Genomic DNA, 25,600 nt, shown 5'->3' with positions numbered 1-25,600 from the left:
AAGGCTGGAGGCACTACAGTCCCTGGAGAACAGGGGAAGTGCCTTGTGTGGGCAACAATGACCAGTTTTTGGCCAAAAAAAAAAAAAAGAAAGGGGGGGGGGACATCTTTTTATAGATGGAAAGGAGTCCTATGCTGTCTTCCTGAACCAGGAGTATGGTGGCTGCAGTATGGGGTTTAAGGACTGAGGGGAAAGTGAGGAGATATGGGGAGATACTCATTCTTCTGTAGGGATATAGAAAGTCCCTGCTCCCTGAACAAAGTGCCTCATGTTCAGTTACCACTTTTGTGATATAAACAAAATTACGTCTCCAGATAATTCTAAGAGGTTGACCAAACATAAATGGGTCCTTTCAAAGATAACGAACACAGACTATGAATAAGATTTGTTAATGCTTGTATGAAAAATTCAAGTATGTTAATAATGACAAAATAAAAAATATAAAATGTCAACATCACCATCAACAAAAGGGCTCCTTTGGGCACATCTGGGATGATTCCTAACATGCATGCCAGAAAGAGAGCCTAGTTGGATAAGACAAATAGAACTCACAGGGAGGTGTTTTAAGTTGGGGAAAATAGTTTGTTCTATGGAGGGTTAATGTTCTCCAGTGCGCTGAGGTCCTGCGGCAGGGCCGAGGCCTACACCAGTACAGAAGGCGTTAAAGAGCTCCTCTGGGAATCAGCCCCAATCCAGCACCCCAGTGAGGCTTGTCAAGCCTGGAGTCCTTAAAAGGGAGGATCCCTGCACAGCTTGGGGTGGCACTCTGGAGGAGTAGGGCTCCAGAGCTCCCTAGCCCCTGGAAGCAGGGGTTGCTGACTGGGGAAACCACTTGGCAGCCTGTCAGAAAGGAGAGGAGCCTGTTCTTTTTACTTTTCTAAAAGCCCTGGACTCTGCCTTTTGTGGGCCATAGAGGCATCCTGACTTTTTTTGTTTGGACTGCTTTACCCTCTGTACAGGGGCAGGTGCCCTGAGCAGCGCAGCTTGAGGGCTGTGCCCCAGACTCCAAGACAATTGGACACCTCTGCTGTGGTGAGGGGAGGGATCTCCAAGATGGCAGGACTGCTCACCTTGTCCCCAAGGGGGTGCCAGAAAGGTCTAACCTACTACAGGCCCACAGTGGGACATTACTTGGCATTGTGGGACATTACTTGGCATCCTTTCAGAGGGTGAGAGAGTAAGAGTTCAATAGTGGCGGTGGCCCGGCTCCTTTTCCACCCAGCTTTTCCAGTACGGCACGGAAATGTGATGGTGGCAGTCATTAGATCTAAAGCCTCAGGAAAGGGCATGCTGGGGACGGAGACGGTGGCTCCTGTTCTTTTCTCTAGAGATGTGTGACACAGTTCAGCTGTCTTGTCCTGCCTCCGTTACCCAGGAAGGGCTCTGGCACAGCTCTGAAGGCACTTATCATTCAGCTGATGGCTTTTTGGAAATAGTCGGTCATCAGACACTTATGGATCTCTCAAGCCCCTTTCTCTCGCTAATAATCCCACCCCTTGGGAGGTATTGATTCCCCACTGTTGGCTGTCTCTTGGTATTCCATGGCCCATTTTTGTCTGTATAAATTGCTGTGCTATTATTTTCATGAAGCAATTACCTGCTTTGATTTCTTTCATCCTGAGTCCTTTGCCAGAAATCTAAACTCTGTGTTGACAAATCACAGTAGCAAAAGAAGGAGGTGGAAGGTGGGAAGAAGTTTAAGGAACAAACTTTGAGAAGAGTTTCCTCCCATGTAAAAGAAGTACATAAAAATTTAAAAATATATATTCCGTGGATCGGAGTCACAGTGCAGTTCAGTCATGTCACTTTCTCCTTTCACCACTGTGTGGAACCTACATGACCAGTGAAAGAGGAACAGAGAATTGCATGGGGAACAGAGCCCTGGAGAGGCCTGTGAATCAGATTATTGAAACTTTCCTGTTTCCTCCCTGTTCATACTGCAAACATAAGAGATTCTTAACCTCCATGATCACACCATTCTGCACAGGATCTGCCTGGAGACTTTGAGACTGGGATTCTTTGGGGGTACTCCCAAACTTAATTGACTTATTTTATATTAAAATATGGGGGGAGACTGATCAACAGCAGCCTCCAGCTGCAGAAGGAATGGAACCTGCCTGCTTGTGGACTGTGCATTGCTGCCACCATCTTGAAATGTTACTCAAGGGGCAGTTATCCAAGCTGTGGTTTTGTGGGTTGCTAGAAGAGCACTTGGAAGATACGCCCCAGAATTCTAGCACATTGCAAACAATCAATCAAAACACCCCTTCAGTGATGGTCTACACTAGGCTTTTTGGCCAACATTTTCCCATCCTTGCTCATGCTGGGCCAGCTCCACAAGAGTAGAAACAGGAGGCTAGTGCGGACAGGACTTCAAGCTGCCACTGGTGTTTTCACCATCATATCGTCTCACCTTGCTCAGAGCAAGTCCAGAGATCACATTGGTTGGACTTCTGGGTTTTGCTGGCATGTAGGTAGGAATAGCGGTAGGTTTCTGGTATAGGGTGGTGTTTATGTGCTTCACAGATGGGGACATAAAGGCAGAAAGATTATGTGACCTGACTATCTCCACAGAGGGTGTCTGTATCAAAGCTGGGATTAGTCTCTTGCTTGAGCCTCTAAACATGCTATTAAGCTACCATACTTTGTGGTTTGAGGTCATACTGGCTGCTCTCAAAGGTGCCAACTTAGCTGCAAGCGGTCTGAGGGAGCTTGCAGCCGCCTGGGCAACACTGCCCCCAACAGCTGCAAACTGAAATGAGTTCCAAAGTCAAAAGGACCTCTGAATATGGCTTTTTCAGGCAGGAAGGCCAGCCGTGGGTGTGTGGTTGTGTGGGTGGGAGAGAGGTTAGGAATTTGAATAATCTCTGATAATGAGGAAAATATACTGATACACTTTCAAGCCTTGTGATCTGTTCACGTTGTTACTTCAATTACAAGGAAAAAGGGCTAGAAACTTAACTTCAAAAATAAAAGAAAACTGAGATTAATACTGACTCTTCTAGGTCCCTAAAATCCTGCATGAGAGTGGGGTGGCACAGTCCAGGTTTCATGGGCTTCAGAGGCCTTTTCTGAGGGAAATCATTTGCCCAGGGAAATGAATGCACTTCTAGTCCAAGTCAAAAGATGTACATGGTTGTGACCAGGAAGAGTTCAGCGTCAGGCCCTTGCACAGCAGATTTGAACTCTTAACCCTTATTGGTAACTGGTATCGAAAGAAGAAAGGAGTTCATGGGGTGTCCTTCCTTTTGTTTCCCAGGAGAGGATGGTCCCTTTTGAGCCGGATTAGCGTCCGGGGGAGAGACTTGAAAGCCTGAGAGAGAATTAATTTGGAATAACTACTATACAGCTCCTATTGAGATGCATCTGTTCAAGATAAATGTAATGGAGGATAGTGAAGTAAATAGAGAAATAAGGCAATGGGTTTTCCTTTATTCTTTGGATTTCCATTCCTGTACTCTGTACTGTATAACTTGCAGCCTTCCAGAAGTGAGAAGAATTTTCCCTAACATGGCACAAAGTTCCACTTCCAAACTTGAAGGCATTTTGTTATTAAAACGGTACGCCTGACCAGTGAGAGTTCTCACTTGAACAGAATCCCCATCCTAGCAGAGAATAAATTAAAACGCCAACTGGCCGAGTCTGCCTCAGGAGTGCAGGGAGCAGAGATAGGGCCAGAAGTCAGATAACAAACAGTGTCCAGAGTTGTGACACCTGGTGCAAGGCGTGAAATTAAAACCTTTTCTCCCTCCCCCTTCTCCCTGTAATAAAACAGTTCCTTCCACAGTCTGGCGATACTGAGAGCAAAGAGGAGAATATTTAAATAATTGGAGATTTTGTTTCTGAAGGAAGGTCTTCCAGGGAAATGTTCCTCCTTCTTGGTCTCTGCTTTGGACACCTGCTGCTAATTTTGCAGCATATCCCTGTGTTACTGCCCCTCTACATAGTATCTTTAATTCAGGCACTAGCCTGTGACAGGATCTGTTTTGCCTCTCAACACAGGGTAGAGAGTGCTCTTAAAGCAGGTAAGCACCTATTTGAGCTCTGCACTTAGTTAACAGGTGTGTTTCTACAGATAGAGGTGCAGGGTACACCAAGCTTTGGAAACAAGGTCCCAAACTCTCCTAAAACAAGCCCAGAGATGTGCACGCATTTTATCAGACTTCATTTCCAAAACCTTTAAGCCTTTTCAGAGCTCTGAAAGGACGAACTCCTGTTGCTTCTCTGGGGTTACCACAGAGAAGCAATGAAGCAGGCAGCGCTTTTTAATCAAAGTTACATTAGGTGAAGCCTTATATTAGTCACCCTGCTTTATTACAGCTATTTTTACACAGGGGTTAGAAGTTAAGACTATTCTACAACCCTGGTTTTACTGAACTCTGGCAGCCACTGAAATCCATCAGCAAATCAAGACAGTGGAGGAAAGAGCCAAAGTGGGAAAATAAATTCACCAACTGAACTGAAAGAGCTGTTAAAAACAAACTTTAAAAAACCCTTTAATAATAGAGGGCAGGGACTGAAGTGGCAGGAACAAACTAGTGACATCAGTTCTAATCAGCAGAACTAAGAGGGGCTGCAATCACTGCGGTGTGGGAAACAGGGACTATAATGGGAGTGGTGAAGGGGAGGAGAGGAGAGGGGTTTTCAGTGCTGTTCTGCAGGCAGGTTGCTTTTCATGGGCTGAAAAATGAATCAGAACTCTATTATGGTCCTCAGCTACGCACCTGGTTGAAATGATAAGGTTTCCGCCTGATATTGGCCGTACATCAGAACTCAGGAGACTGAGATGTTGGCTGCAGTTAACTGCTTCGTGCCGGGCATTTTTAGCAAATAAAATATGATGGGGTATATTTTCAAAGCGATGCATAGGGTTTCAGCTGTACAACTTCCTTTGACTTCAGTAGGGTACTAACTGGGCTAAGAGCTGCACCATCTTTGGAAAATGAAGGAATCCTTGGGCTGGGAGTGGGAACTGGAAACCCCTCTATATTTTAATAGAGGATCAGAATGCGGCATCCCTTAAACCCAGAGAGCTCTTCCTGGAGCACTTATACTTCCCAAGTCAGTGCTTCAATGCCATCAGTTACAGCCCAGACGCTCCTAGCAGGAGGGGCTATAGCAGTGCTAGAGAATTTTACTTGCCCAGGGTCCAGACTGATTTCTTGGGAAGTTCTGGTGTCCACGTATGTTTTACAGGGAGGGGGGCCACTGTTGCAAATTGAGCACTGTGTAAAAAGAGCCCCAGCCTCACCGTGTCGTCAACTGACTGCTTGATGTCCACCTTCAAAATCCGTTCAAAATTAGCTTTTTGGTCTTTTAAAGAACAATCCCTTTAATAACTTGCTAAATGCTTCTGCCCCCATTTTTTTTAAAAAGACCGCTGCTCCCATTTTAAGCCAACTATTTTGTAATAGGTAGCAACGTACATTTGCCAAGGCCTCAGTCAGTCTCCAGCCTTCACTCCCAGAGCTAACTGCTCACTAGGCAGCAGCTCAGGAAGGGTGGGATAATATAGTAACTCCTCGCTTAACGTTGTAGTTATGTTCCTGAAAAATGCGACTTTAAGCGAAACGATGTTAAGTGAATCCAATTTCCCCATAAGAATTAATGTAAATAGTGGGGGTTAGGTTTCAGGGAAATTTTTTTCTCCAGACAAAAGACTTTATATACATATACAGTATAAGTTTTAAATAATTGTAAACAAACAATGTGATACTGTACTCACCAATGATGATTGTGAAGCTTGGTTGAGGCAGGGGCATAGCGGGGGGGTCGGGGCACAGGGGCTTGCCCCGTTCCACCCGCCCGGCACCCCTACCAGGGAGTGGGGTCAGGTCAGAGCGGAGCAAGCCAAACAACCTTAAAAGGGAACATTGTGCAACTTTAAACGAGTATGTTCTCTAATAGATCAGCAACCTAATAACGGAACGATGTTAACTGGACGACTTTAAGTGAGGAGTTACTGTATGCTACAATAGCGACACGGAGCGGTGGGGAGAGGAAAAAAGGAATGGGTGATTCCAAGGGGGAGCATAGAGGGGACATTATATGGTGACTATTGGAAAATGTGCTTCCTGGGGGAAGAAATGTGAAGATGGGTTTCTGGGAGCATGGAACTATGTGGTTTCTGAGGTTCCCTTCTCCCCATCTCATGGCCTTGTCACTCCAACCTGTGTGTACCAAATGGTAAGTGCAGATCTGTAGAAAGATCATGGAGTTGCCCAAGAGAAGTGGAACTCATTGAATTCTGTGGCAGCTAATGCTGCTGCCAAGGCTTTGGAGGGTCTATATCAGCTGACATCAAAGAACAATGAGAGAATATGGCAGTCTGTACCTACGTGACAGTCCATATTTGGTGTGCAGTCCACCATTGCAGCAACTTGTTGCTACAGGAACTCTGGCTGCAAAAGTGATCGTAGCTATCACTGCCTCAGCCTCTCGCAGTAGCGTACATTTATAAGAATGCTGCCTGGTTCAAGAATTCATGATTTATTATTAGTATTGCTGCAGCACCTACAAGCCCTAGTCAAGGACCAGGTCATCATGGTGCTAGGGGCACTGTACAAACACAGAACAAACAGATGGTCCCTGACCCCAAAGAGCTTACAATTTAAGTATAAGACAAGAGACAGTTGATGGGTACAGACAGATGGGGGAGTGCAAAGAAACAATGAGACAATATTGGTCAGTGTGATAGGCAGTGGTCTCAGCACTCCAAAAGCCTAACTGTGGTCAAGTTTCTGGAGGCATCACAGCAAAGGAGAGTCTAAGGAGGGTTTTGAAGAAGGATAATGAGGTAGCTTTGCAGATTTTGGGGGGAAGCTCCTCCCAAGCATGAGAGGTAGCATGGGAGAAAGAACAGAGGTACTTGCTTGAAAGTTTAATGAATGGGCAATGGAAGCTGGCATCATGGACTAATCAGAGGCAGGAGTCGACATCTTGATAATGAATGAAAGGCGATAGGTGTAGTGGGGACAGACTGCTCCAGTACCATCCTCTCCCAGCAGGAGTCAGTGGATTGGAATAGGGAGTGGTGTAGGGTTGCTGGCTGTGAGGGAGTTCACAATTACTGTACGCTGGTCCAACTGGTCAGGCCAAGAGTAATGTATAGGGGAGGGTGAGTGTTTGAAGCCCGTAGCTACAAGACTCTACCATCTTCAGTCAGGGATGAGCCTGTACAGAAAGTCCTCTTACTGTAGGTGGGACTGAAAGAGAAATGAATAATTCAAGCTGTTTGTTTGGTTAGGAGGTCGTGCTCATGGCCGTGGCCTGGAAAAGGATAATATGAAAGAGAAAGTGGCTACTTCTTGCTGCTTATCATTGGCTTTATGAAGAAGTGTCTCTCTCACATGTAATAGATTTTTTCTTAACAGTAGGTGCTAAGTGTCTTGTGCCTGGCATTCAGAACAGAGCAGTGGGCAATGGCAGGCGAGATAAATGCGGGTAGAGATGAGGAGAATCTTTATTTCCTCATTTTAGTCAATGTCTTGGCTTCCAGCTAGCCTGAATAAATACATGTTTACCTGAATCATTACTACTGAAAGCCTGCACAGTCACCTCACCCAGTCCTTATATTTCATGCTGCTTCGTTCTCTCTTGAGGTGGAGACCCTGGGGGGAAAGAGAAATGGTGGGATTGGAAGGAGGAAACTAAGGTATGTTAGCTGGGTGTTGAGAACTGAAATCAAGAAGAAAAGTTTTTCTGCTGTGTGTGTGCAAGCCAAGCCCTACACATTATATTTCAGGTTTCCCTCTGATAAACTAAGATTTTAAATACTGTGGCAGGTTTTGGTGATAGTTACTTAACAAACCAAAATTCAAGCCTTGGAAAGTCCCCAGTATCCAACCATCGTGATTCTGATGTTTCTGGACACTCTCTCCACACTCCTGGTGTGGCTACAGCTGCTTTATTTTAGCTTTAAACTTCCCTAAGGCTTAAAAATTCTCCCAAGCTTCTGGATGGTTTGTGCTCCCGGGACTTGGGATCAATAATAAAAAATCGCTGCTGCTGTTGCTGTAGAAGATGAAGCAGTGCCGCTTTCCTCTGCTGCTCTGAGAGGCAGGGAAGGTGGATTCAGGCTTCCTGTTGTAACCACCCAGAGCTAGACCTTTTCCTTTTAATGTCATTTCTCAGCTCTATAAAACCAAGTACAGCTGACGTTCCTTATTTTCTCTTTCACACCTCATCCCACCCCATAACATTTCCTTCACAGCAGGCACCCGCTCCAATGCGCAGTGAAGGGCCTATGGCAAAGCTCACTTACTTGAACTGTGGGGAAGTACTGAGGAAAATATAATATTTGTAAAGATCAGTTCTCTATGTCCATGTTCACTAGTAGATCCAACACCAGTCATCAGTGGGTTACTTGTTTCTCAGTGTAGTGGTGAGAGGGACAGTCAGAGTCTGTGAAGGTGACAATGCACAGCACTACTTTTCTATGAGTTGGGGCAGGTATATGAGGCAAGCATATGACTGTGAAACTTAGTTTCTGCAGAAATCAGGTTGGCACAGGAACTTCCTACATTCAGGATCAAATGGGCTGAGCACCCAGCAGCTCACATTGAAGTGAGTGAGCCTCAGGGCTTTTTAAAAATAAAGCCACTTATACAAATCCCTGAGTATGGACTTAAGCACCTAACGTTTGTCTCCCATTTTTAAGAAATTATTTCATTCAGTAATAGCCTGTGGTGGGAATTAGCAGCCCCACATGCTCAGTTCAACATTGTTTTGAGAGTAAATGCCCAGAAATATGCTTAATTTGGTCAATGCTCATTAATTGTACCTGCTGCCAACCACAGGACAGACTGCAGTGGGTTGCTGGAATCCTGTCTTGCTCCTCTTGGCAGTATTCTGTTGAAGACTGAGAGGAGTGGGTGAAGACAAGCTTTTATAAACTTTGGCTGGCTTTACTGTTGCATCCACACACACAACATTCCCATCAGACATCAAGAACAATTTTTGACAGTTATGGGAAAGAAAGGGAGAGGGTGGGAGGGGGAAGAGAAAGCAGAGGGGGAAGGTGTGATTTATTTATAATTGTTGTGCCTCTAGGTTTTGTTCAGTTTATAACCTACAATGGGTTTTTTGTAGGGCTGTCAAGTGGTTAAAAATTAATTGTCATTAATTGCACTGTTAAATAATAATATAATACCATTTATTTAAATATTTTTGGATATTTTCTACATTTTCAAATATATTGATTTCAATTACAACACAGAATACAATGTACAGTGCTCACTTTGTATTTATTTTTCATTACAAATATTTCCACTGTAAAAAACAAAAGAAATAGTATATTTCAATTTACCTAATACAAATACTGTAGTGCAATCTCCTTATCATGAAAGTTGAACTTACAAATGTAGAATTATGTACAAAAAATAACTGCATTCAAAAATAAAACAATGTAAAACTTTAGAACCTATAAGTCCACTCAGTCCTACTTCAGCCCATCGCTCGGACAAACAAGTTTGGTTACAATTTGCAGGAGATAATGCTGCCCACGTCTTGTTTACAATGGCATTTGCATGGCATTGTTGTAGCTGGCGTCACAAGATATTTACGTGTCAGATGTGCTAAAGATTCATGTGTCCCTTCATGCTTCAACCACCATTCCAGAAGACATGCGTCCATGCTGATGATGGGTTCTGCTCGATAACGATCCAAAGCAGAGCAGACTGACGCGTGTTCATTTTCATCATCTGAGTCAGATGCCACCAGCAGAACGTTGATTTTCTTTTTTGGTGGTTCGGGTTCTGTAGTTTTCGCATCGGAGTGTTGCTCCTTTAAGACTTCTGAAAGCGTTCTCCACACCTCGTCCTTCTCAGATTTTGGAAGGCACTTCAGATTCTTAAACCTTGGGTCGAGTGCTGTATCTATCGTTAGAAATCTCACATTGGTATCTTCTTTGCGTTTTGTCAAATCTGCTGTGAAAGTGTTCTTAAAACGAACATGTGCTGGGTCATCATCCGAGATTGCTATAACATGAAATATATGCAAAAAGAAAAGGAGTACTTGTGGCACCTTAGAAACTAACCAATTTATTTGAGCATAAGCTTTCGTGAGCTACAGCTCACTTCATCGGATGCATACTGTGGCACTTTTTGAAGTTTAGGACCTGTACATTCTGATAAACTAGTCTGAAGAAAACCTCTTAAATTGAGAAATCTTTGGAAGCCTGTGAAGAGGTACAATTCCAAGATGCTCTAACTAAAACAAAAGGAGTACTTGTGGCACCTTAGAGACTAACCAATTTATTTGAGCATGAGCTTTCGTGAGCTACAGCTCACTTCATCGGATGCATCCGATGAAGTGAGCTGTAGCTCACGAAAGCTCATGCTCAAATAAATTGGTTAGTCTCTAAGGTGCCACAAGTACTCCTTTTCTTTTTGCGAATACAGACTAACACGGCTGTTACTATGAAATATATGGCAGAATGTGGGTAAAACAGAGCAGGAGACATACAATTCTCCTACAAGGAATTCAGTCAGAAATTTAATTAACACATTATTTATTTAATAAGCATCATCAGCATGGAAGCATGTCCTCTGGAATGGTGGTCGAAGCATGAAGGGGCATATGAATGTTTAGCATATCTGGCACATAAATACCTTGCAGCGCCGGCTCCAAAAGTGCCATGTGAACGCCTGTTCTCACTTTCAGGTGACGTTGTAAATAAGAAGCAGTCAGCTTTATCTCCCGTAAATGTAAACAAACTTGTTTGTCTTAGCAATTTGCTGAACAAGAAGTAGGACTGAGTGGACTTGTAGGCTCTAAAGTTTTGCATTGTTTTGTTTTTGAGTGCAGTTATGTAACAAAAAAAATCTATATTTGTAAGTTACACTTTTACGATAAAGAGATTGCACTACAGTACTTATCTGAGGTGAATTGAAAAATATTTATTTTATCATTTTTACGGTGCAAATATTTGTAATAAAAAATAATAATATAAAGTGAGAACTGTACACTTTGTATTCTGTGTTGTAATAGAAATAAATATATTTGAAAATGTAGAAAAACATCCACAAATATTTAATAAATTTCAATTGTTATTCTATTGTTTAACAGTGCAATTAATTGCAATTTTTTTTTAATCTCAGTTAATTTTTTTGTGTTAATCATGTGAGCTAACCGTGATTAATCGACAGCCCTAGTTTTTTGCCTTTTTCACTATCTCTAATGATGAATTATTCTCTGGAGGAATCTCATGTACATTTGACATACAGGTGTCAGCAGGAGCACATCTGGGTAAAGAGGAGAACCTAAATTACCTATCCAAAAAGAGTAGTGTTCACCCTATTTCCTAAATGGGTGCCAGAAGGGATGACACTTAAAACATACCTATTTCCAGCCAGAGACACCCTCCTGAGTCTGGATTTTATTGTTTAAAATGAAATATAGGAATTCCAAAACATTGCTGCTTTAATTCACATATAGGCAGAAATCAATGATTAAGGTTAGAATTCTGTCACAGTTATTTTTGTAAAAGTCAGGGATAGGTCGCAGGCAATAAACAAAAATTCACAGAAGCCTGTGACCTGTCCCTTTTAGTAAAAATACCACCGGGGGGGGGGGGGGGGGGGGGCAAACAGAGCACTTCCAGGACTTTCAGCTGTTCCAGCCCCGCCGCTGCTGCTCATGTAAAATGGGCTGACTGCTGCTGCTCCATCCCCGGGGCGGCTGATCCAACCTCAGCCACTGCTCCATTAATCCCGGGACTGCTGCTCTGCCAGGCCCAGGGCTGGCTGCCGGTCAGCTGTTCTGGTGGGCCTGGGGCTGGCTGCCGGTCAGCTGTTCTGGTGGGCCTGGGGCTGGCTGCCAGTCAGCTGTTCTGGCAGCCCCAGGGCTGGCAGCTGCTCCAGATCTGCTCCAGAAGAAGTCACGGAGGTCCCTGAAAGTCACGGAATCTATCATCTCTTTGACAGAATCGTATCCTTCTCAGTAATGTTTAGGCATAAATCAATATGTTGGATCCTCTGGGAAATCCTTTTAAACAGGAATTATGTTAGAGAAATAAGGTCAAATGAACACAAATATCTAAGGTGGTATGTAAGATCCTATTTATGTACTGTTGTTGTACCTGTGTTGGTCCCAAGTTATTGGAGAGACAGGGTGGGTAATATCTTTTATTGGACCAAATTCTGTTGGTGAGAGAGACAAATTTTGAGCTTAAACAGAGCTCTTCTTTAGGTCTGGAAAATGTACTGAGTGTCACAGCAAAATACAAGGTGGAATGGATTTTTTTAGCATAAGTAGTTAAGGTGTGGTGGTTAATTAACACATCTCAAGTCAGAGTGGGGAAAGGAGAAAAAAAACTGGGGGTGCTGGTTCGTGGCTGGGTTATAGATTGATGTAATAAGCTATAAATCCAGTATCTCTATTCAGTCCATGATTTTTAGTGTCTAGCCAAATTGTGATCTTAAGCTTCCAGGCTCATCTTTTGAAGGTGTTGTGCAGATTTTCGTTGAGGAGGACTGAGAGATCAGTGATTGTTTTGTGATAAGTGTTCTCACACAGTGACGTGGTGTTTGTTTTTAATCATTTTTTTCTGTGTGAGTTCATTTGAGAGAGTAGTGATTGTCTCATTTCATCCACTTCATAGTTGTTGGGGCATTTAGTATCCTGGTCTGTGGGGAGCTTGCTTCTGATGGTGAACTTGGAGAGGTTGGGGGTTGTTTGAATGCCAGAAGAGGGGATTCAGGAAAGATTTTTTTCAGAATGTGGTCCCCATTGAGTATGGATTGTAATTGTTTAATGATACCCCATATTGGTTCCAGTGTGGGGTGATAGGTAACAACTGGGGTAGGATCTGAGTTACTGCAGAGAATTCTTTCCTGGGTATCTGGCTGGTGAATCTTGCCCATATGCTCAGGGTTCAGCTGATCGCCATATTTGGGGTTGGGAAGGAATTTTCCTCCAGGGCAGATTGGAAGAGGCCCTGGGTTTTTTTTTGCCTTCCTCTGTAGCATGGGGCACAGGTCACTTGCTGGAGGATTCTCTGCACCTTGAAGTCTTTAAACCATGATTTGAGGATTTCAATAGCTCAACATAGGTGAGAGGTTTTTCGCAGGAGTGGGTGGGTGAGATTCTGTGGACTGCATTGTGCAGGAGGTCAGACTAGATGATCATAATGGTCCCTTCTGACCTTAATATCTATGAATCTATGAACTATGGGTGTGTGGTTGTAAAGGGTTTTATTTTTGTATTGAAGCAGGTTCTCTTGGAATATCTGGGTGGCCTGTTCCGTGGTGTGATCCACTTCTCTGGTGGAGTGTCCTCGCTTGGTGAAGGCAGTTTTAAGTATATTAAGGTGTATATCCTGGACTTTCTCTTTGGAACATATTCTGTGGTATCTGAGTGTCTGGCTGTAGAGAACAGATCTCTTGGTGTGTTTGGGGTGGTCACTGGATCTCTGAAGTCGGTGTGGTGATCTGTCATATGTAGTAGTTGGTAAGGTTTCATTGTTGAAGCTGATCATGGTGTCCAGGAAGCTGATACTTGTGTTTGAGTGTTCTAGAGAGAATGTAATGAATGGGTGATGGTTGTTGAAGTTGTGGTGGAAATCTATGCGGGAGTTTAGGTTGTCTGTCCAGAGGATGAAAATATCATTGATGTATCTGAGGTATATAATTGGTTTTGTGGTAAGACCCTAGACTAGTTAAAAGCCAGAGGTTTGAATCATTCAAAGAGCTTTGTGACCATGAAGGAACTTTCCACTTTCCAAAGAACTGTCAGTCTCAGCCTGAAGGGTTTGGCATTGACCAGGCTGAGGGGAAAAGTCCCAGATGGATTACTTGCCCAGAGGCAGTTAAGATTAGGTTGTCTGATAAGGAAACCTACCCACACCTATTTTCAGGCTGTTGTATTACACACTCAAATGAAAAGGAAACGATGTTCCTGCTGTGGTTGCCTGAGGCATTTCTCTGCATTTTACTTGTTCTGTTGGGCCAGAATCTGGCCTAGTTTGAGGCTCAGCTGGTCACTTTTCCCAAGGCATAATTTATGTGGCTGACATCAATTAGGATGATGAATTTCCCCTCCGCTCTGACTAGCTGCTCAGCTGTGTTGCTCTCTTCAGTCGCTTTTTCTCTCCCACTACTTCTGAGACAGCTCAGTTCCCTTTGCTCCACTTCCACACAGTCCCTCCGACCACCCTCCTCTTTGACTGATAGCTCATTGTTGTTGTCCCTGATGTCACAAGCCTATGCCCAGTCTTGCCTGGCAGTGGTGTTATCTGAGGTCTTTGACTCTGGCCTTCACAGATGTATGCAGTGCATATCATCTATGGAGCTATGTGTTAAGGGGGGAATTTTGTACTCAAATACCCTGGCTGGACACTGGGGATCTCTGTGAAGAAACCTTGCTTCCATGCTGGCTCATCTTCAGCACTGACATGCAGCCCCCATCAATCTTCAAGTCCTCTCTTTTGATCCGAATATTTGCTACTCCGATAAATCTGGATATTGGGCACTGAGACGCTCATATACACATGGTAATGTTGTAGTAAAGAGGCTGAAGTCCATGGGCTGCATGGCAGAACTTCCTGAGCCATGCTTTAGTTACGCCTTTTTAGACTGTGTGTATTGCTATTCATAGTGCCATAATTCTCCTTTATATGAACAATTTCTTTGCTTTGTACTGCTGTTTGCGTTATTCTGAATATTAAAGTCCTCCTCCTTTGCACTGACTATATGCTCATTTTTATTCCCCAGTCATCAGTGCCCTATCTTCCTTTCCCCAGATCACCTAAAGACAGTGCCATTAATTAAACATGTGTTTTATAACACTTATTTAAACAAAGCTTGCTAAGGCTCTTGGCAAAACTGGTGGATGTTGTGAATTGGAGTGCATTGGGTGCCAACTCTGTCTCATGCAGACCACTGGCGAGAAGGAACTTATAGAACCCACCTGCTAGTCTGTCAGGATATCCGGAATTTACAAATCTGACAAGGAGTGGGTGTGAAAGTTTGTGAAAGTGTTTACCTGAAATACCCCCTCCTGTCAGTAGGTTTTGAATTTTGATCCTGCTGGGACAGGGTTACGTGTGTGTGTGTGTGTGTGTGTGTGTGTGTATGGCTGAGCTATTGAGGCAGGTGGCTCATTACTCCCTTTAGATATAAGGAGTAGGTAGGAATGTGTCTATTGGAGTAGAGAGTATGAATAGCCTAGGGTTGACCCTTTCTGAGACAGGCATCTTAGAGCAGCCAAGCCTGGTGAGAAGGCCTGAGCTGAACTTTATTGATAACTTTATTGATAACTTCTTTGTTAATAAAGCCATCCCCAGGAATCTGAGTTTTTTGTCTCTACCCAATGTATGGCTTTTGTTTTAGTTAGGTTTCAGAGTAACAGCTGTGTTAGTCTGTATTCGCAAAAAGAAAAGGAGTACTTGTGGCACTTAGAGACTAACCAATTTATTTGAGCATGAGCTTTCGTGAGCTACAGCTCACTTCATCGGATGCATCCGATGAAGTGAGCTGTAGCTCACGAAAGCTCATGCTCAAATAAATTGGTTAGTCTCTAAGTGCCACAAGTACTCCTTTTGTTTTAGTTAGAGCATCTTGGAATTGTACCTCTTCACAGGCTTCCAAAGATTTCTCAGTTTAAGAGGTTTTCTTCAGACTGGTTTATCAGAATGTACAGGTCCTAAACTTCAAAAAGATTTTCCATCTCTGATCAGAGGTGGAACAGATATTTTGTGCCCATGAAGGTGGAACATTTTTGCACAGCTCTTTGCTAAGGTGAAAGGAAGTTTTAGCCTATGCTACCAGAGCAAAAAAATTATTGGCGGGGGTATGGTTTTTCACTTTTTGTGGGTCTGGCAGAAACTTTGGTGAAAGAGAGATGGAAATCATAACTTATCTCCTGCAGTGTTGCTTGTTACGCTCCTTAGTCACTTCTCCTGTTTAGAAAGCCTTTTTAGGAGCCCTCTGGCTTCATTAATCAAGGTACTGCTTTGTCACCTGACCCTTGGAGTATAGCAGCCATTCAGATCTGACAATTCTTCTTGTCCCCTTACACACAGGAACGTATCAGCAAAGTTAGGGCGGCTGCTGGGGTTTGGGGAGGAGGACTTGGGTCCTGTCAGAGGGGCAGCAGGGTGGGGCCTTTGCAGTTTAAGGTCTGGAAAAAAAGAAATGCAGGTGTTGAGGGCTAATAAAGGCCGTTAGAGGGCTATGAAATACGAATTATGGGTAGGGAATCCTCATGGGCACTTCCCCTGGAAGGAGACTTTTTTTCTTTTTCTTGTGGATTTGCATTGTGAATAAAATGTATTGTCTGGTCCTATTTTTTAGTTACTACTTTGAGAGTCATGCTCTGCAGGAGACCAGGGTTCAATTTCTCATCCCAGTCTCTCTCAGCACAGGTGGAAATGTGCCAGGAGTGCTGCAAAGCTTTCAGTGTGCAATCCTTGGTGAAGAGGGAGAAGTACCTTCAGGTTTATTGAGGATGAACTCCGAAGGGAGTCCAAATACTCCTCAGCCAGGACGGACGGTGGTTGGATGCTTAGGAGTGGGAGTGGGGAAAAGAGGGAATATCCTTTGTTGTCAGAGGCATACAGAGGCACTTTTTCAGGGAAAGCAAATGAGATACCAAACTACTGTGCAAAGGAAAATGTGTTCACAGACAAACATCCTTAGATTTTATGTATATATTTGCAATATGTTGCATAAATGAATGCAGTACCTAATGATTCGTGATTGTTATTTGAAGGGTCCCACTGTTTCAGATTTATTTGTCATTTCTTGTAATAACACAGATGATAATGAATTCATTTGTATTAATGTTAGGTGTCATGTGGACTTCCGCTGAAATTCTGCATTAATTAATGTACCATTAAAATAAAGTGTCACCCAATTAATATCAAGTAGAGGTAATACTTCTAGTGTCCTATCGTTAGCGATTCATATATAAGTTATTGTATTAACACTTTGCTTAATGAAAGACATTTGCAATCCAGAGTATCACCGCATAGGCTTCCATGGGAGTGCCAACATTGAACATGAGCTAATGGACCTATCCAGAAAGGGTTACCCAGATGAATTGATAATGACAGAACACTGTTAAAAGTGATACTCATTATTGCCTCACCTCAAGTCCATGTCAGACTGCTCAGAATTCCAATTCTGTCCTTCTTCCAGCTCAAGAGCTATGCTGAGTGTCCATTTCAGGTGATTAGAGAAAGATGGTCCTGGGTTTGTTTTTTAATTGTCCTTCATTCCTGACCTGTAGCATCTCTGCTTTTTGAGTCCCTGAACTTCACCCATTCTTGCTGAATTGTGCAGCAATATTGGGATTTGTTTACATATCCACTAGTGGCTAGGAATGGGTCTATTCTTTATTTTTTATTTGTGTTGCAGTAGCATCCAGGGCCCCAATCAAGAAACATGGCCCTGCTTGTGCTAGGCGCTGTACAAATGAGTAATAAAGACAGTCCCTGCCACGGAGAACTCACAATCTAGGTATCTGACAACATGCAACAGAGGGAATGGAAAAGACAAAAGAGTGGGGGATGGGACTGGAGGAAGCTGAGCTAACTGTAAAGTGATAAGCAGTAGCTTCACTGGTGTCCTAAATCAACATTTACATTCTGGTCAGATACATTGACGTTACCCACTTTACAGCCAGTAGACCTTTTCCCTGCCCCATTTTCATCAGGTGCATGTATTCATGAATGTAAGCAGCCACTGTATATAAAATATTACCTAACGAATAGGATCTAGCTGATCATGACACAAAGCCTAGTGCAGGGATCAGTGAAGAAGTTTGTCCTAAAAGCGCTTTGGTCTGTAGGGGGAAATCTTACTGAAGACTTCTTGCCTTTGCTTATTGAATTATGATATTAGAGGAAGGACCGTAGTGAAATTTCATCTGTTGGTACAGGAAGATAGCAGTATCATCCAGTGGTTAGAGCACAGTACCAGGCGTCAAGAGACCTGGGTTTTATTCCCAGCCCTGCTACTGATTCATTGGGGAAGTCACATTCCTATCTCTCTGTGTCAGTCTTCTGCATCCAAAAACCCAGGTTAATAGTACCTGGGCATGATTCGATTTCAGTGGGAGCTGCAGGTGTTCGTCACCCCAAGTGAACAGGGGTGGGGTAGGGGGAGAATGTGATGCTGCTAGACCAGCCCGTCTTACCACTGACTTTAACACAGAGCTGACTCTGGGACCTGGTGGTATTACTCAAAGGTTCTTTGTCAGACATTTTATGGCCACACACCGTCTGACTCTGAGGTAGGTTGTCTATGAAGTTAGAAGCTAAACCAGAGACAGGCTCTCTCAAATCTTTCTCTCTCTCAGAACAGCATTCTACCTAGGAAGGGGGGTTGGTTTGTGCATGATTGCATGAATGAGATAAAGCTGTTGTGACATGACTGGAAACCTAAATCTGGAGGCAGAAGCTGAAGGAGGGAGGAGGGCTCCCTTCCCCCATCTGAGCGGAGGGCTTGCTGGGACAGTCAGAGCTCCCTGAAACTGAAAATCCACTACCTCGCTTATAGTAGGGGACAAGAAAGAGCAAATGAATTGCCATTGTGAGGCCCTGAGCTTTGTGACTGACAGGTTTTCACATTCTCAGCATTTGCTTCTGACTTTCAAATGTCTCATTAGGCCAGCCTGGGTTCCCATCTGTCCTGTCCTAAATCAGGGCTGACATTATAGCAACTCAGAACATTAGAACAGGCTACCCTCATAGTCCTTCCGCAGCCCCGCTTCCAGCTTCTCAAGGGCTGGAACCTGTTTATGGACTTCACCTCAGAAAGGATATGCTTCCTCAAATATGCTAAAGATGAGGGCACCGGGAGAGACAGTGAATTAATGAACTTTCCTTTAATCTGTGGAGACTTTGGTCCAACTGAAATGAATCTGGAGACTTCCACCTAGTCCAGAGTGCAGGCTGGCTGCACCAGAATTTCTTGCATCATGTACATCTCTACTCATTATTCAATCCATCTTCTGGAAAGAAGTCAGACATAGAATAGCAGGGGTTGCTTCCTCTCAGTATTAAGGCTGGCGAAGGCTGGAGTTGGTGAGGCAATATAGAGACTGGCACAGAGGGGCATGCAGCAGAGAACTGTATTGGAGGTTGCGGCCTATCGTCCTAGGCCTTCTTCAGTCTGTCACTTTTACTATCCTGAGAATGCATCTTTAATTACAGAAAAATGCTTAAAATTATACCAGTGGGGATGGAGAAAAGGGCATGAAGATTTGATTTAGTAGTTTGATCAAGCATTCTGGATAGCTCCTTTGTAGTATATCTGTAATGTGCTAATTTCTTGTCAAGGGTGCCTGATTACTTACTTTCCAAGGAATCCCACCTGGACTTTGTTCATTCACAAATGTGTCTGATGCTATCTCTGCAGATAACCAGAACTATACTGACACTCCAGACAAGTGCCCAGGCCATCCCGATGTACAGTATGTGAGGGGCTTTGTGAGGGTTAATTTCAGATGAGGCTGCCAGTCCAGAATTTTCCTGTGACTATTACAGGTGAGAAATGCTACCAGTGGAAGGCTGTCCTGCTGTCAGAAAGGAGTGGGATCCCCTGGTCTGTTTGGAAAAAAGCTAATGTGCTATCTTCACAACTGTCTTAGAATGAAGAGCTCTTCGCCTCACCTTCTGATGTGAACTCTGCTGATATGCTGTAGACTTATACAGAGACAGCTACAGGGGAAGAGTGTGTTGCGGGGGGGCTGTGGGTAGACTGCGGGAGAGAACAAAAATTCAATTTCATGGGGGATTTTGAGATTTTGAAATTTGTATTCTAATTTGAAACAAAGCCTGAAAATTTTAAAATTCTCCATGAGAGAAAATTCTGGGGAAAAATTATTTTGAGGTAGATCAAAATATTTCTTTTGGACAAAATGAAAACGTTTAGTTGTGATTTTGACTTTTTAAAGTTTATATTGTAATACAAAATTTAAACATTTTGAAATGAAAAGTTGTTTTTAAAGGAAAAACTGAAACTTTTCAATCTGACATTGTCAAAATGGGACATTTCAAGTCCTCTTTTGACATTGTCAGAACATCCCCCTTTTTTTCTCCAAAACTAAATTTCAGCAAAATCAACATGATTTTAGATTTTGATGGAACTGCGTTTTCTGATGGAACGCTCTTCCATTGAAAGTTTTTTGACGCAGCTCTAACTGTGGGTGTGTTTGTATGTGCTCATGTCTGTTTCTGTGCACAGGTTTATAGGCTCGTGTAAATAGTCAGAGAGCTCTGAGCAACACATTTAGTTTCTGCAAAATGGCGGGGGAAAATGAACTTTGACAGACTAAACTGACTGGTCTGCTTAAATGCCCAGGTACAGTGCAGAAGGAGGATATTTTAAAAAGCTGGTACATCACTTTTGACTTTTTCCATTTGATCACAACCAATCATTTTCCCTTTTGTTTCTTATGGTGCTAACACCGCTGCCTTTTGTTTACTTCTTTGTCTTTGCAGCAGTTGTTAAACAATGTGTTGTTCATGTTATAGAGCCATCTGGCTTGGGTGCAGAGAGAGATCCAAACACCAAGGAGCAACAAGATTTCAGTGAGAGAGAGGCACACACAAACAAAATAAGTGCTCCTTTTCTCTTTGCTTTGGTTTTTAATGCAAAGAATCTTTAGGGATAAATTTGGTGGTTTGGAAAACTTATGTTTGTAGCAGTGACTAGAACCCATATAGGAAGATAATGGGAAATGCTGCAAAACTCTGCGAGCATACTCAGTTTTCACCTCAAACATCCACTGCTATTGGAATCCATCTGGTTCTCCTTTTGCATCCCAGCTCTTCTAATGCACCTTATCCCTTCAGTCATGACCTGCAGCATTCTAGCTGCCCCAGTCCTGGGCTCCCACATGTATCTGTCAATGCATCTCTGTCCTGACCTGCAGCACCCTAGCTATTCTGTTCTATAGCCTGGCTTGAGCAGAGTCTGCCAGTGATGCTGAATTGTTCTTAATAGTGTGAGGTTTGTGTGATGTGGGTGAATTGTGGATGAGACTGAGACTACCATAAGATGCATTTCTTTTGTGACTCAGGCTAGACTTGAACCCAGGCCAGACTTGAACCCAGGCCTATGATGTTGCAAAGCTGATGCATCAACTCACTTCATCTTCTCCCCCACTCTCTCCTTTTCACTTTTAGAATTATAACTGATCCTGTTACTTTTCCAGACCTCACAAGACTTAAAGCTGGAACTGGCAGGTGCCACGCTTTGTGCCTGGCTGGCAAACTTGCTGCAATCTTGGTCAAACAGAGCCCCTCTTTGAAGTTGCATTGTTTGTCAGAGATTTACTTTGCTCCTCCCTCCCCTGGATATCTTTTAAAAATGTAAATAGATTCCAGAGGTGTGCCTGAGCCTCCATGCAGCTTTGTTGCTCCCAAGGGTGGAGAGTGGGCAAGTGACAGGTTCCACTTATCATGTCACTTCCTGGGAGGGACGGCAGTGGGAGTTATAAATAAGAGAGACATTTTTATTTCTTTCTCTTCCATCTGCCCTCTTTCTTCTCCCTCTCCTGCACCTATAATATGCCAGACAAACAAATAGATGATGGGTATGGTGTTTGGAGTAGTATATAACTGCCTTCCCCACAAATAAACCAGCGAGGTGCCAGCAATGGAGACCCACCAGCTACTTGGTGTCATGTGCCTTGTGTACAATAGTGTGGCTTGACAGAGATTACTGTTGCTATATTGGACTTGGTTTATGAAGGATTGCACAGCTGGCTAAGCACTAGAAGTTGTGCCATCAGGGACAAAGATAACTTCCTTTTCCTCCAGGAGAGGATGTGAAGGGGCTGCATAGGGTTGAAGAAGAGGGATGTTCTGCCCACACAATAATGGAGCAGTGACCCAAACTAGCTTTCCCCCTGCTTGCCTTTAGTCGCCTAGCCTACCTGCTAGGTCCTGCTGCTGTTGGTATCTATGAAGTGTGTGGCAGAGCAGTGCGCAGTTAATGTATTGAGAAGTGCTTTGAGAGTGTTGGGAGACCATTTATCATACTACAGCAGTTTTTCCTTTGCCACCCCTTCCACAATGGGATGCCTGTGAGAAGTTATGTGCATGTTACAATATTTCACTGCCTAGGGGACCATTATATCCTTGTAAGCCATGACTAATTGCCAGCATGCAGTCAGACGTTCTAGTAATTGCTCTGACCAGTGCACCATAAGCAGCATTCCCTGACACCAGATGCAGAACAAACTGGCTTCCAGTGTGTCAAATTCCTGCTAAGGCCTGCTCATTATCATGTCTGTTTCTTTAACATTTTGCATTGAATTGGACTGTTTATGTTTTGAATAACAGCACACTGAGATGAGAGCAGTTAACTGGGCTGTAATTCAACCTCGAGTTTTCCTAACGTGTATACTCCAGCTGTGTTTATTATGTTTTCAGAAGCTCCTCAATTGAATTATTGCTCTGTAATGGCTGTTTGCCAATGTCACCCTATAAAGAGAGAGGTCACTTAGCAGAGATAACAGGAGATGCATATTAAATAGAGCTGGTGTGAAAAAAGGGGCAAAATTGTCACCAAAATATTTGTCCATTTTCTAAATCAATTTTGTTTTTGAAATTTTGAATTTCTTTGACCAGGTCTACTATTAATGCATGTGGAATAATAATAATAATAATATAAAAAATCCTTAACAAGTAGATTGGAAATCTCGGAGAAGGTAGGGGAGTGTGTGTGTGTGTGTGTGCGCGTGCGTACTTTTAATGTACTGTACCTGTATAATGCGTGAGGCAAGAGGCTGATTCAGTGTGGCAGGCAGGTGCGCTCCAAGACAGAACCAAGGAAGGGAGATGAATCTTCAGATCAGGACTCATTTTTCCTGTCTGTGGAGTTTAGAGAGATGGATCTCAGGGTAGAGGTGATTCAGATTCACAATAAGGCTCTCCCTCTGCTTTTGTTTGCTAAGCCCAGCAGGACCAGGGGAAATAGAGATACAGAATGAACGAAATCTGCAAATCTGGAAGCTGGGGTGGATTCTAACATCTCACCAGTCAGCTGGGGGCATATGTCTTGCATCATGAAGCTCTTAAGAAATAAACTAATAATCCCTCTTCCTCCCTCTCTCATTTTCTCTTTGCTTCCCCCACCTTTTCTTCCTTTGCTTTTTTTTCCTTGCCCCCTCTTTCTCTCTCTCTCTCCCTACTCCAGCTAATCATCTTAAATTTCTGTTTGGCATGACTGGGGGTGGGTAGGTAGGATTCTGTTGATGATGCAGCAGGAGTGGAGTACCACGTCACAGCAGAGCACTTGAATTTGGTTATCTGTTGCACCTCATACTGTACCTTCTAGGAACATGGCCTGTGGTTAAAAGTCTCCCTCCTGCCTTGTGATCTGAGATGAGACAGACTCAACAAGAAAGCCCCCCAGCTGAGCACTGGGAGGCCCAAAGAGTCTTTAAAAATGTTCTATGCCTCCTCCATCCTCTCTGCTCCATAGGAGTCTGGTAAGAAAAGGAAAGGAGTGAAAAGGGATAGTAGGACCAAGAGACGTAAGAAAGGGAAGCTAATCCCCTTTAATTTTAGAAATACAATATTAATATGTGTGAAATTTATAATCTTTTATAGGAGAGACAGACCCTGGCGAGTGTTTTGAATCAGAGGAACGATCAGCTATCCACCTGATATGTGGGATTGGTCTGGGAGGGGAGAGGAATCCAGTATATGGTGGAACCTGTCTGGCTGAAAGCCTCAGCTGGGCAGAAGCCTGCTTTTGGAAAGAGCAGAGCAAGGCCTGCTTCGTAAGCTGCCTGTTGTCCTAACCCCAATGCCCGTCAGTATGCACCCATCAGTCCGTTTCTATTACTTTCTCTAATTTCATTGACCTTCAGGCAGCTGTTTGGCCAGATTGCCTGCCGTTTTTACACATTATTTGCATTGGAACATTCAATAAATGTTGTGCATTCGCATCCTAATAAATTTTGCCAGCTTATGTTTCCTCCATGGTTGGGTGACTTTGCCCTGGGTGGTCATATGGTGGTCCTCTGAGTTCCTCCGGTTGCTGGTGGGTGAGGCAAGCCACATTTTACTGGATCCGATTCCTGCTGGCGTGGTAGGCTGAATAAAACACCTGCAGTGACTCTACCACAGGAAGATGGCCATTCTCTTACCCAGTCAGGGAGCTGGCCATTGACCTTGTCATTCACTTTTCAGCCTGGTACACATGCAGGTCCTCGCTCCATTCATCAGTCTCCAGAGGAGTTGTGGACATGACCCACAGTTGTGCTAGCAACGAAACCCCAAACCACAGATGCAGACATCTCCATTTGGGAGGCAGAACAAGGGAATAACATGTCTGAACAGGAGACTGATCTTGAGCAGAACTCTCTCTCCTCCCCAGAGTGTATACATGGCATTAAGTATCTTCTCCCTTTCAGCTGCTACATGAACCTGTATCTCATACTGCTTAGGAACTAGATGAGGTACAATTATGCCTCTTCAGAATATGGGTCTGCCTTTCGGGCTCAGTGAGGCAGGATTGATGCCTGGCCTTATGTCTTTACAGACCTGGTGGAAACAAATTTGGTTTTCTTAGTCAACAAGGCCCAAGTAGATACCTGCCAGTATGTCAAAACCCCACCACTGTGAGGCACAATAGGGTGTTCTTGTTCAGGAAATATCCAGGATTGGAATAGCGCAATACCAGAGCTCCAATAAATATTTTTAAACCCGTGGGGCAGAAGCCCTGAGCCCTGGCGCCTCCTGCAGGACTGGAGCCCTGAAACTCCCCACCCCACAGCTGAAGTCCAGAGCACCGAATGGGGTGAGGAGGGGAGCTCCGGGAAATACTATATTAGAATTTAAGCCCTGCGCAATACAGAGTGCTGAAGTGCAGGATTATGGTACAATCGCAGAGCTGTGTGAGGCACATGACTCCAACAGCAACGAGGTTTTTGAGATCAGGATTCTGGGGCATTAGCAGAGCTGTGTGGAAGAATTTGCAGAATAGTTTCCTGGCATTCTACTTACTTCAAATCGGAACTGCCTGTTCCTCATCTTCATGAACACTGTATTTGAATAGAAAAATTATTTTGTGTGTGCGCATGTTCATGTTTCACAGGGTTGTGGGTTTGTTAGTTCCAAAGCTCTTTCTCTACCCAGAGCTAGAATGCCCTAAAGGGTTTTCAGATGGCTGGCCAAAATTTGCAAGAATTAATTTAAAGCAAAATCTGATTCATATAATCAAGGGGGCAACTGGGAAATATACTTTTCAAAGTCTACCTCCTCTTCCCCCACCTTTATTTGTATCAAATACTGATCCTGTTATAAAAGAATCAACTCTCTCTTTCTCTCCTCTTCACATAGATGGGCAATAGGCCAGTTGGATGAGACCTGGTTGGATCAAGTCACGTTCTAGGTGTTTGTGACTTGTGGCCCGTGAAATGGTTTTGATACGCTGGAAAGATCTTAAAAGCATAGTGTGAATCTATTCCTTTAATATGTTTATTCATTTAGCTGGGCTTCCCTTGTACCTCTCTATCTACCTTAGGTTTTTATAGAGAGTTGGATATTGCCCCTGAGAATGTCTTGGGCCTTGTGAAGGGCTCTTGATGCCAGGTTTATATTGTGAAAGGGTCTCTTGATTTAACCCAGTACCTGCCT

At 43.6% G+C, this 25,600-nt stretch overlaps 1 protein-coding gene across 2 annotated transcripts in view; it reads left to right on the top strand.

Annotated features, from left to right (window-relative positions):
- The window catches only part of CDH23 (cadherin related 23), a 514,496-nt gene that overhangs the window by 174,385 nt on the left and 314,511 nt on the right, over positions 1-25,600 (top strand). The gene's annotated exons all lie outside the window — the stretch shown is intronic.

This window comes from Chelonia mydas, chromosome 7 (genome assembly GCF_015237465.2).
Source record: "Chelonia mydas isolate rCheMyd1 chromosome 7, rCheMyd1.pri.v2, whole genome shotgun sequence".
NCBI classification, from domain to species: domain Eukaryota; kingdom Metazoa; phylum Chordata; order Testudines; family Cheloniidae; genus Chelonia; species Chelonia mydas.
Note: the sequence above shows the minus strand (reverse complement) of the source record. Positions and strands in the feature narration are given on the sequence as shown.